We start from the raw sequence: 12,445 nt of genomic DNA on the forward strand, positions 1-12,445 counted from the left end.
CTTACATTCCGGATCACGGGAACCTTTTGTTCAGTACAGGGGACGTGGGAGAAGAAAAAGCAATTAGGCGAGGTAGCGCACTTTCAGGAGGGAACGGCCCCCGGTGCCGAGTCACAAGACCGGGCCTCTTGGAGGCAGCATCTTTACTCCAGTGACTCGAGGAGGGGCAGCACTTAATAAATAATCCCCCGGAAACTGGAAGAATTAATTAAGAGAGTTAAAACTTACCAGCTTAGTCACAAGCTGTAATCTATCGTCCAAGAACGGTATGATCAATATCCAAGGATCGTAGAGATGACCTCAGTTTGTCTCCATGTCGGGGTCGTCACCGAGAGAACTTAGATTCCGTATCTCGGGATCCTCTTGCTGAGTACAGGGGACGTGAGAGAAGAAGCAATGAGGCGAGGGAGCGCACCTTCAGGAGGGAACGGCCCTCCAGTGCCGAAGGAGCGAAGACCCGTGCCAAGTTACAGGAACGGGCCTCTTGGAGGCAGCATCATTACTCCAGTGACTCGAGGAGGGGCAGCAGTTAATAAATAATCCCCCGGGAACTGGAAAAATCAATTAAGAGAGTTAAAACTTACCAGCTTAGTCGCAAGCTGTAATCTGTCGTCCAAGAACGGTATGATCAATATCCAAGGATCGCGGAGATGACCTCAGTTTGTCTCCATCTTGAGGTCTTCAATGAGAGAACTTGATACCGGATTTCGGGAACCTTTTGCTGAGTACAGTGGACGTGAGAGAAGAACCAATGAGGCGAGGGAGCGCACCTTCAGGAGGGAACGGCCCTCCAGTGCCGAAGGAGCCAAGACCCGTGCCAAGTAACAGGAACGGGCGTCTTGGAGGCAGCATCTTTACTCCAGTGACTCGAGGAGGGGCAGCAGTTAATAAATAATCCCCCGGGAACTGGAAGAATTACTTAAGAGAGTTAAAACTTACCAGCTTAGTCACAAGCTGTAATCTATCGTTCAAGAACGGTAGGATCAATATCCAAGGATCGTAGAGATGACCTCAGTTTGTCTCCATGTCGGGGTCGTTACCGAGAGAACTTAGATTCCGTATCTCGGGAACCTCTTCCTGAGTACAGGGGACGTGAGAGAAGAAGCAATGAGGCGAGGGAGCGCACCTTCAGGAGGGAACGGCCCTCCAGTGCCGAAGGAGCGAAGACCCGTGCCAAGTTACAGGAACGGGCCTCTTGGAGGCAGCATCATTACTCCAGTGACTCGAGGAGGGGCAGCAGTTAATAAATAATCCCCCAGGAACTCTGGAAAAAAAACCCCAGGAACTCTGGAAGAATCAAGAGAATTAAAACCTACCACCTTAGTAGCTAGATTTGATCTGTCGTCCAAGAACGATATGATCAATATACAAGGATCGCAGATATGACTTCAGTTTTTATCCATCTTAAGATCGTCTCCGAGAGAACTTAGATTCCGGATCTCGGGAACCTCTTGCTGAGTACAGGGAACGTGAGAGAAGAAGCAATAAGGCCAGGGAACGCACCTTCAGAAGGGAACGGCCCTCCAGTTCCGAAGGAGCGAAGACCCGTGCCAAGTTACAGGAACGGGCCTACTGGGGACAGCATCATTACTTCAGTGACTCGAGAAGGGGCAGCAGTTAATAAATAATCCCCCGGGAACTGGAAAAATCAATTAAGGGAGTTAAAACTTACCAGCTTAGTCACAAGCTGTAATCTATCGTCCAAGAACGGTATGATCAATATCCAAGGATCACGGAGATGACCTCAGTTTGTCTCCATGTCGGGGTCGTCACCGAGAGAACTTAGATTCCGTATCTCGGGAACCTCTTGCTGAGTACAGGGGACGTGAGAGAAGAAGCAATGAGGCCTGGGAGCGCACCTTCAGAAGGGAACGGCCCTCCAGTGCCGAAGGAGCGAAGACCCGTGCCAAGTTACAGGAACGGGCCTCTGGGAGGCAGCATCATTACTCCAGTGACTCGAGGAGGGGCAGCAGTTAATAAGTAACCCCCCCCCCCCACCCCCCCCACCCCCCCCCGGAACTGGAAGAATCAATTAAGAGAGTTAAAACTTACCAGCTTAGTCGCAAGCTGTAATCTGTCGTCCAAGAACGGTATGATCAATATCCAAGGATCGCGGAGATGACCTCAGTTTGTCTCCATCTTGAGGTCTTCAATGAGAGAACTTGATTCCGGATTTCGGGAACCTTTTGCTGAGTACAGTGGACGTGAGAGAAGAACCAATGAGGCGAGGGAGCGCACCTTCAGGAGGGAACGGCCCTCCAGTGCCGAAGGAGCCAAGACCCGTGCCAAGTAACAGGAACGGGCGTCTTGGAGGCAGCATCTTTACTCCAGTGACTCGAGGAGGGGCAGCAGTTAATAAATAATCTTCCGGGAACTGGAAGAATTACTTAAGAGAGTTAAAACTTACCAGCTTAGTCACAAGCTGTAATCTATCGTTCAAGAACGGTAGGATCAATATCCAAGGATCGTAGAGATGACCTCAGTTTGTCTCCATGTCGGGGTCGTTACCGAGAGAACTTAGATTCCGTATCTCGGGAACCTCTTCCTGAGTACAGGGGACGTGAGAGAAGAAGCAATGAGGCGAGGGAGCGCACCTTCAGGAGGGAACGGCCCTCCAGTGCCGAAGGAGCGAAGACCCGTGCCAAGTTACAGGAACGGGCCTCTTGGAGGCAGCATCATTACTCCAGTGACTCGAGGAGGGGCAGCAGTTAATAAATAATCCCCCAGGAACTCTGGAAAAAAAACCCAGGAACTCTGGAAGAATCAAGAGAATTAAAACCTACCACCTTAGTAGCTAGATTTGATCTGTCGTCCAAGAACGATATGATCAATATACAAGGATCGCAGATATGACTTCAGTTTTTATCCATCTTAAGATCGTCTTCGAGAGAACTTAGATTCCGGATCTCGGGAACCTCTTGCTGAGTACAGGGAACGTGAGAGAAGAAGCAATAAGGCCAGGGAACGCACCTTCAGAAGGGAACGGCCCTCCAGTTCCGAAGGAGCGAAGACCCGTGCCAAGTTACAGGAACGGGCCTACTGAGGACAGCATCATTACTTCAGTGACTCGAGAAGGGGCAGCAGTTAATAAATAATCCCCCGGGAACTGGAAAAATCAATTAAGGGAGTTAAAACTTACCAGCTTAGTCACAAGCTGTAATCTATCGTCCAAGAACGGTATGATCAATATCCAAGGATCACGGAGATGACCTCAGTTTGTCTCCATGTCGGGGTCGTCACCGAGAGAACTTAGATTCCGTATCTTGGGAACCTCTTGCTGAGTACAGGGGACGTGAGAGAAGAAGCAATGAGGCCTGGGAGCGCACCTTCAGAAGGGAACGGCCCTCCAGTGCCGAAGGAGCGAAGACCCGTGCCAAGTTACGAACGGGCCTCTGGGAGGCAGCATCATTACTCCAGTGACTCGAGGAGGGGCAGCAGTTAATAAGTAACCCCCACCCCCCCCCCCCCGGAACTGGAAGAATCAATTAAGAGAGTTAAAACTTACCAGCTTAGTCGCAAGCTGTAATCTGTCGTCCAAGAACGGTATGATCAATATCCAAGGATCGCGGAGATGACCTCAGTTTGTCTCCATCTTGAGGTCTTCAATGAGAGAACTTGATTCCGGATTTCGGGAACCTTTTGCTGAGTACAGTGGACGTGAGAGAAGAACCAATGAGGCGAGGGAGCGCACCTTCAGGAGGGAACGGCCCTCCAGTGCCGAAGGAGCCAAGACCCGTGCCAAGTAACAGGAACGGGCGTCTTGGAGGCAGCATCTTTACTCCAGTGACTCGAGGAGGGGCAGCAGTTAATAAATAATCCCCCGGGAACTGGAAGAATTACTTAAGAGAGTTAAAACTTACCAGCTTAGTCACAAGCTGTAATCTATCGTTCAAGAACGGTAGGATCAATATCCAAGGATCGTAGAGATGACCTCAGTTTGTCTCCATGTCGGGGTCGTTACCGAGAGAACTTAGATTCCGTATCTCGGGAACCTCTTCCTGAGTACAGGGGACGTGAGAGAAGAAGCAATGAGGCGAGGGAGCGCACCTTCAGGAGGGAACGGCCCTCCAGTGCCGAAGGAGCGAAGACCCGTGCCAAGTTACAGGAACAGGCCTCTTGGAGGCAGCATCATTACTCCAGTGACTCGAGGAGGGGCAGCAGTTAATAAATAATCCCCCGGGAACTGGAAAAATCAATTAAGAGAGTTAAAACTTACCAGCTTAGTCGCAAGCTGTAATCTGTCGTCCAAGAACGGTATGATCAATATCCAAGGATCGCGGAGATGACCTCAGTTTGTCTCCATCTTGAGGTCTTCAATGAGAGAACTTGATTCCAGATTTCGGGAACCTTTTGCTGAGTACAGTGGACGTGAGAGAAGAACCAATGAGGCGAGGGAGCGCACCTTCAGGAGGGAACGGCCCTCCAGTGCCGAAGGAGCCAAGACCCGTGCCAAGTAACAGGAACGGGCGTCTTGGAGGCAGCATCTTTACTCCAGTGACTCGAGGAGGGGCAGCAGTTAATAAATAATCCCCCGGGAACTGGAAGAATTACTTAAGAGAGTTAAAACTTACCAGCTTAGTCACAAGCTGTAATCTATCGTTCAAGAACGGTAGGATCAATATCCAAGGATCGTAGAGATGACCTCAGTTTGTCTCCATGTCGGGGTCGTTACCGAGAGAACTTAGATTCCGTATCTCGGGAACCTCTTCCTGAGTACAGGGGACGTGAGAGAAGAAGCAATGAGGCGAGGGAGCGCACCTTCAGGAGGGAACGGCCCTCCAGTGCCGAAGGAGCGAAGACCCGTGCCAAGTTACAGGAACGGGCCTCTTGGAGGCAGCATCATTACTCCAGTGACTCGAGGAGGGGCAGCAGTTAATAAATAATCCCCCGGGAACTGGAAAAATCAATTAAGAGAGTTAAAACTTACCAGCTTAGTCGCAAGCTGTAATCTGTCGTCCAAGAACGGTATGATCAATATCCAAGGATCGCGGAGATGACCTCAGTTTGTCTCCATCTTGAGGTCTTCAATGAGAGAACTTGATTCCGGATTTCGGGAACCTTTTGCTGAGTACAGTGGACGTGAGAGAAGAACCAATGAGGCGAGGGAGCGCACCTTCAGGAGGGAACGGCCCTCCAGTGCCGAAGGAGCCAAGACCCGTGCCAAGTAACAGGAACGGGCGTCTTGGAGGCAGCATCTTTACTCCAGTGACTCGAGGAGGGGCAGCAGTTAATAAATAATCCCCCGGGAACTGGAAGAATTACTTAAGAGAGTTAAAACTTACCAGCTTAGTCACAAGCTGTAATCTATCGTTCAAGAACGGTAGGATCAATATCCAAGGATCGTAGAGATGACCTCAGTTTGTCTCCATGTCGGGGTCGTTACCGAGAGAACTTAGATTCCGTATCTCGGGAACCTCTTCCTGAGTACAGGGGACGTGAGAGAAGAAGCAATGAGGCGAGGGAGCGCACCTTCAGGAGGGAACGGCCCTCCAGTGCCGAAGGAGCGAAGACCCGTGCCAAGTTACAGGAACGGGCCTCTTGGAGGCAGCATCATTACTCCAGTGACTCGAGGAGGGGCAGCAGTTAATAAATAATCCCCCAGGAACTCTGGAAAAAAAAACCCAGGAACTCTGGAAGAATCAAGAGAATTAAAACCTACCACCTTAGTAGCTAGATTTGATCTGTCGTCCAAGAACGATATGATCAATATACAAGGATCGCAGATATGACTTCAGTTTTTATCCATCTTAAGATCGTCTTCGAGAGAACTTAGATTCCGGATCTCGGGAACCTCTTGCTGAGTACAGGGAACGTGAGAGAAGAAGCAATAAGGCCAGGGAACGCACCTTCAGAAGGGAACGGCCCTCCAGTTCCGAAGGAGCGAAGACCCGTGCCAAGTTACAGGAACGGGCCTACTGGGGACAGCATCATTACTTCAGTGACTCGAGAAGGGGCAGCAGTTAATAAATAATCCCCCGGGAACTGGAAAAATCAATTAAGGGAGTTAAAACTTACCAGCTTAGTCAGAAGCTGTAATCTATCGTCCAAGAACGGTATGATCAATATCCAAGGATCACGGAGATGACCTCAGTTTGTCTCCATGTCGGGGTCGTCACCGAGAGAACTTAGATTCCGTATCTCGGGAACCTCTTGCTGAGTACAGGGGACGTGAGAGAAGAAGCAATGAGGCCTGGGAGCGCACCTTCAGAAGGGAACGGCCCTCCAGTGCCGAAGGAGCGAAGACCCGTGCCAAGTTACAGGAACGGGCCTCTGGGAGGCAGCATCATTACTCCAGTGACTCGAGGAGGGGCAGCAGTTAATAAGTAACCCCCCCCCCCCCCCCGGAACTGGAAGAATCAATTAAGAGAGTTAAAACTTACCAGCTTAGTCGCAAGCTGTAATCTGTCGTCCAAGAACGGTATGATCAATATCCAAGGATCGCGGAGATGACCTCAGTTTGTCTCCATCTTGAGGTCTTCAATGAGAGAACTTGATTCCGGATTTCGGGAACCTTTTGCTGAGTACAGTGGACGTGAGAGAAGAACCAATGAGGCGAGGGAGCGCACCTTCAGGAGGGAACGGCCCTCCAGTGCCGAAGGAGCCAAGACCCGTGCCAAGTAACAGGAACGGGCGTCTTGGAGGCAGCATCTTTACTCCAGTGACTCGAGGAGGGGCAGCAGTTAATAAATAATCCCCCGGGAACTGGAAGAATTACTTAAGAGAGTTAAAACTTACCAGCTTAGTCACAAACTGTAATCTATCGTTCAAGAACGGTAGGATCAATATCCAAGGATCGTAGAGATGACCTCAGTTTGTCTCCATGTCGGGGTCGTTACCGAGAGAACTTAGATTCCGTATCTCGGGAACCTCTTCCTGAGTACAGGGGACGTGAGAGAAGAAGCAATGAGGCGAGGGAGCGCACCTTCAGGAGGGAACGGCCCTCCAGTGCCGAAGGAGCGAAGACCCGTGCCAAGTTACAGGAACGGGCCTCTTGGAGGCAGCATCATTACTCCAGTGACTCGAGGAGGGGCAGCAGTTAATAAATAATCCCCCAGGAACTCTGGAAAAAAAAACCCAGGAACTCTGGAAGAATCAAGAGAATTAAAACCTACCACCTTAGTAGCTAGATTTGATCTGTCGTCCAAGAACGATATGATCAATATACAAGGATCGCAGATATGACTTCAGTTTTTATCCATCTTAAGATCGTCTCCGAGAGAACTTAGATTCCGGATCTCGGGAACCTCTTGCTGAGTACAGGGAACGTGAGAGAAGAAGCAATAAGGCCAGGGAACGCACCTTCAGAAGGGAACGGCCCTCAAGTTCCGAAGGAGCGAAGACCCGTGCCAAGTTACAGGAACGGGCCTACTGGGGACAGCATCATTACTTCAGTGACTCGAGAAGGGGCAGCAGTTAATAAATAATCCCCCGGGAACTGGAAAAATCAATTAAGGGAGTTAAAACTTACCAGCTTAGTCACAATCTGTAATCTATCGTCCAAGAACGGTATGATCAATATCCAAGGATCACGGAGATGACCTCAGTTTGTCTCCATGTCGGGGTCGTCACCGAGAGAAATTAGATTCCGTATCTCGGGAACCTCTTGCTGAGTACAGGGGACGTGAGAGAAGAAGCAATGAGGCCTGGGAGCGCACCTTCAGAAGGGAACGGCCCTCCAGTGCCGAAGGAGCGAAGACCCGTGCCAAGTTACAGGAACGGGCCTCTGGGAGGCAGCATCATTACTCCAGTGACTCGAGGAGGGGCAGCAGTTAATAAGTAACCCCCACCCCCCCCCCCCGGAACTGGAAGAATCAATTAAGAGAGTTAAAACTTACCAGCTTAGTCGCAAGCTGTAATCTGTCGTCCAAGAACGGTATGATCAATATCCAAGGATCGCAGAGATGACCTCAGTTTGTCTCCATCTTGAGGTTATCAATGAAAGAACTTGATTCTGGATTTCGGGAACCTTTTGCTGAGTACAGGGGACGTTAGAGAAGAAGCAATGAGGCGAGGGAGCGCACCTTCAGTAGGGAACGGCGCTCCAGTGCCGAAAGAGCGAGGACCCGTGCCAAGTTACAGGAACCGGCCTCTTGGAGGCAGCATCTTTACTCCAGTGACTCGAAGAGGGGTAGCAGTTAGACAAGAACGGTATGATCAATATCCAAAAATAGCAGAGATGACCTCAGTTTGTATCCATCATAAGGTCATCACCGAGAGAACTTGCATTCCGGATCACGGGAACCTTTTCTTCAGTACAGGGGACGTGGGAGAAGAAAAAGCAATTAGGCGAGGTAGCGCACTTTCAGGAGGGAACGGCCCCCGGTGCCGAGTCACAAGACCGGGCCTCTTGGAGGCAGCATCTTTACTCCAGTGACTCGAGGAGGGGCAGCACTTAATAAATAATCCCCCGGGAACTGGAAGAATTAATTAAGAGAGTTAAAACTTACCAGCTTAGTCACAAGCTGTAATCTATCGTCCAAGAACGGTATGATCAATATCCAAGGATCGTAGAGATGACCTCAGTTTGTCTCCATGTCGGGGTCGTCACCGAGAGAACTTAGATTCCGTATCTCGGGATCCTCTTGCTGAGTATCGGGGACGTGAGAGAAGAAGCAATGAGGCGAGGGAGCGCACCTTCAGGAGGGAACGGCCCTCCAGTGCCGAAGGAGCGAAGACCCGTGCCAAGTTGCAGGAACGGGCCTCTTGGAGGCAGCATCATTACTCCAGTGACTCGAGGAGGGGCAGCAGTTAATAAATAATCCCCCAGGAACTCTGGAAAAAAAACCCAGGAACTCTGGAAGAATCAAGAGAATTAAAACCTACCACCTTAGTAGCTAGCTGTGATCTGTCGTCCAAGAACGATATGATCAATATACAAGGATCGCAGATATGACTTCAGTTTTTATCCATCTTAAGATCGTCTCCGAGAGAACTTAGATTCCGGATCTCGGGAACCTCTTGCTGGGTACAGGGGACGTGAGAGAAGAAGCAATAAGGCCAAGGAACGCACCTTCAGAAGGGAACGGCCCTCCAGTGCCGAAGGAGCGAAGACCCGTGCCAAGTTACAGGAACGGGCCTCCTGGGGGCAGCATCATTACTTCAGTGACTCGAGAAGGGGCAGCAGTTAATAAATAATCCCCCGGGAACTGGAAAAATCAATTAAGGGAGTTAAAACTTACCAGTTTAGTCACAAGCTGTAATCTATCGTCCAAGAACGGTATGATCAATATCCAAGGATCACGGAGATGACCTCAGTTTGTCTCCATCTTGAGGTCTTCAACGAGAGAACTGGATTCCGGATTTCGATTTCGGGAACCTTTTGCTGAGTACAGGAGACGTTAGAGAAGAAGCAATGAGGCGAGGGAGCGCACCTTCAGTAGGGAACGACGCTCCAGTGCCGAAAGAGCGAGGAACCGTGCCAAGTTACAGGAACGGGCCTCTGGGAGGCAGCATCATTACTCCAGTGACTCGAGGAGGGGCAGCAGTTAATAAGTAACCCCCACCCCCCCGGAACTGGAAGAATCAATTAAGAGAGTTAAAACTTACCAGCTTAGTCGCAAGCTGTAATCTGTCGTCCAAGAACGGTATGATCAATATCCAAGGATCGCGGAGATGACCTCAGTTTGTCTCCATCTTGAGGTTATCAAGGAGAGAACTTGATTCTGGATTTCGGGAACCTTTTGCTGAGTACAGGGGACGTGAGAGAAGAAGCAATGAAGCCAGAGAGCCCACCTTTAGGAGGGAATGGTCCTCCAGTGCCGAAGAAGCGAAGACCCGTGCCAAGTTACAGGAACGGGCCTCTTGGAGGCAGCATCATTAGTCCAAGACTCGAGGAGGGGCAGCAGTTAGACAAGAACGGTATGATCAATATCCAGGGATCGCAGATAGGACCTCAGTTTCTATCCATCTTTAGGTCATCACCGAGAGAACTTAGATTCCGGATCACGGGAACCTCTTGCTGAGAACAGGGGACGTTAGAGAAGAAGCAATGAGGCCAGGGAGCGCACCTTCAGAAGGGAACGGCCCTCCAGTGCCGAAGGAGCCAAGACCCGTGCCAAGTTACAGGAACGGGCCTCCTGGAGGCAGCATCATTACTTCAGTGACTCGAGGAGGGGCAGCAGTTAATAAATAATCCCCCGGGAACTGGAAGAATTACTTAAGAGAGTTAAAACTTACCAGCTTAGTCACAAGCTGTAATCTATCGTTCAAGAACGGTAGGATCAATATCCAAGGATCGTAGAGATGACCTCAGTTTTTCTCCATGTCGGGGTCGTCACCGAGAGAACTTAGATTCCGTATCTCGGGAACCTCTTCCTGAGTACAGGGGACGTGAGAGAAGAAGCAATGAGGCGAGGGAGCGCACCTTCAGGAGGGAACGGCCCTCCAGTGCCGAAGGAGCGAAGACCCGTGCCAAGTTACAGGAACGGGCCTACTGGTGACAGCATCATTACTTCAGTGACTCGAGAAGGGGCAGCAGTTAATAAATAATCCCCCAGGAACTGGAAAAATCAATTAAGGGAGTTAAAACTTACCAGCTTAGTCACAAGCTGTAATCTATCGTCCAAGAACGGTATGATCAATATCCAAGGATCACGGAGATGACCTCAGTTTGTCTCCATCTTGAGGTCTTCAATGAGAGAACTGGATTCCGGATTTCGGGAACCTTTTGCTTAGTACAGGGGACGTTAGAGAAGAAGCAATGAGGCGAGGGAGCGCACCTTCAGTAGGGAACGACGCTCCAGTGCCGAAAGAGCGAGGACCCGTGCCAAGTTACAGGAACGGGCCTCTTGGAGGCAGCATCTTTACTCCAGTGACTCGAGGAGGGGCAGCAGTTAATAAGTAACCCCCCCCCCCCGGAACTGGAAGAATCAATTAAGAGAGTTAAAACTTACCAGCTTAGTCGCAAGCTGTAATCTGTCGTCCAAGAACGGTATGATCAATATCCAAGGATCGCGGAGATGACCTCAGTTTGTCTCCATCTTGAGGTTATCAAGGAGAGAACTTGATTCTGGATTTCGGGAACCTTTTGCTGAGTACAGGGGACGTGAGAGAAGAAGCAATGAAGCCAGAGAGCCCACCTTTAGGAGGGAATGGTCCTCCAGTGCCGAAGAAGCGAAGACCCGTGCCAAGTTACAGGAACGGGCCTCTTGGAGGCAGCATCATTAGTCCAAGACTCGAGGAGGGGCAGCAGTTAGACAAGAACGGTATGATCAATATCCAGGGATCGCAGATAGGACCTCAGTTTCTATCCATCTTTAGGTCATCACCGAGAGAACTTAGATTCCGGATCTCGGGAACCTCTTGCTGAGTACAGGGGACGTTAGAGAAGAAGCAATGAGGCCAGGGAGCGCACCTTCAGAAGGGAACGGCCCTCCAGTGCCGAAGGAGCGAAGACCCGTGCCAAGTTACAGGAACGGGCCTCCTGGAGGCAGCATCATTACTTCAGTGACTCGAGGAGGGGCAGCAGTTAATAAATAATCCCCCGGGAACTGGAAAAATCAATTAAGAGAGTTAAAACTTACCAGCTTAGTCGCAAGCTGTAATCTGTCGTCCAAGAACGGTATGATCAATATCCAAGGATCGCGGAGATGACTTCAGTTTGTCTCCATCTTGAGGTCTTCAATGAGAGAACTTGATTCCGGATTTCGGGAACCTTTTGCTGAGTACAGTGGACGTGAGAGAAGAACCAATGAGGCGAGGGAGCGCACCTTCAGGAGGGAACGGCCCTCCAGTGCCGAAGGAGCCAAGACCCGTGCCAAGTTACAGGAACGGGCCTCTTGGAGGCAGCATCTTTACTCCAGTGACTCGAGGAGGGGAAGCAGTTAGACAAGAACGGTATGATCAATATTCAAAAATCGCAGAGATGACCTCAGTTTGTATCCATCTTGAGGTCATCACGGAGAGAACTTAGATTCCGGATCTCGGGAACCTTTTGTTGAGTACAGGGGACGTGGGAGAAGAAAAAGCAATGAGGCGAGGGAGCGCACTTTCAGGAGGGAACGGCCCCCAGTGCCGAGTCACGAGACCGGGCCTCTGGGAGGCAGCATCATTACTCCAATAACTCCAGGAGGGACAGCAGTTAATAAATAATCCCCCGGGAACTGGAAGAATTAATTAAGAGAGTTAAAACTTACCAGCTTAGTCACAAGCTGTAATCTATCGTCCAAGAACGGTATGATCAATATCCAAGGATCGTAGAGATGACCTCAGTTTGTCTCCATGTCGGGGTCGTCACCGAGAGAACTTAGATTCCGTATCTCGGGAACCTCTTGCTGAGTACAGGGGACGTGAGAGAAGAAGCAATGAGGCGAGGGAGCGCACCTTCAGGAGGGAACGGCCCTCCAGTGCCGAAGGAGCGAAGACCCGTGCCAAGTTACAGGAACGGGCCTCTTGGAGGCAGCATCATTACTCCAGTGACTCGAGGAGGGGCAGCAGTTAATAAATA

This window comes from Saccostrea echinata, unplaced genomic scaffold (assembly GCF_033153115.1).
Source record: "Saccostrea echinata isolate AGI-Se365-2 ecotype Australia unplaced genomic scaffold, CSIRO_AGI_Sech_v1 ptg000018l, whole genome shotgun sequence".
In the NCBI taxonomy this organism is placed as follows: domain Eukaryota; kingdom Metazoa; phylum Mollusca; class Bivalvia; order Ostreida; family Ostreidae; genus Saccostrea; species Saccostrea echinata.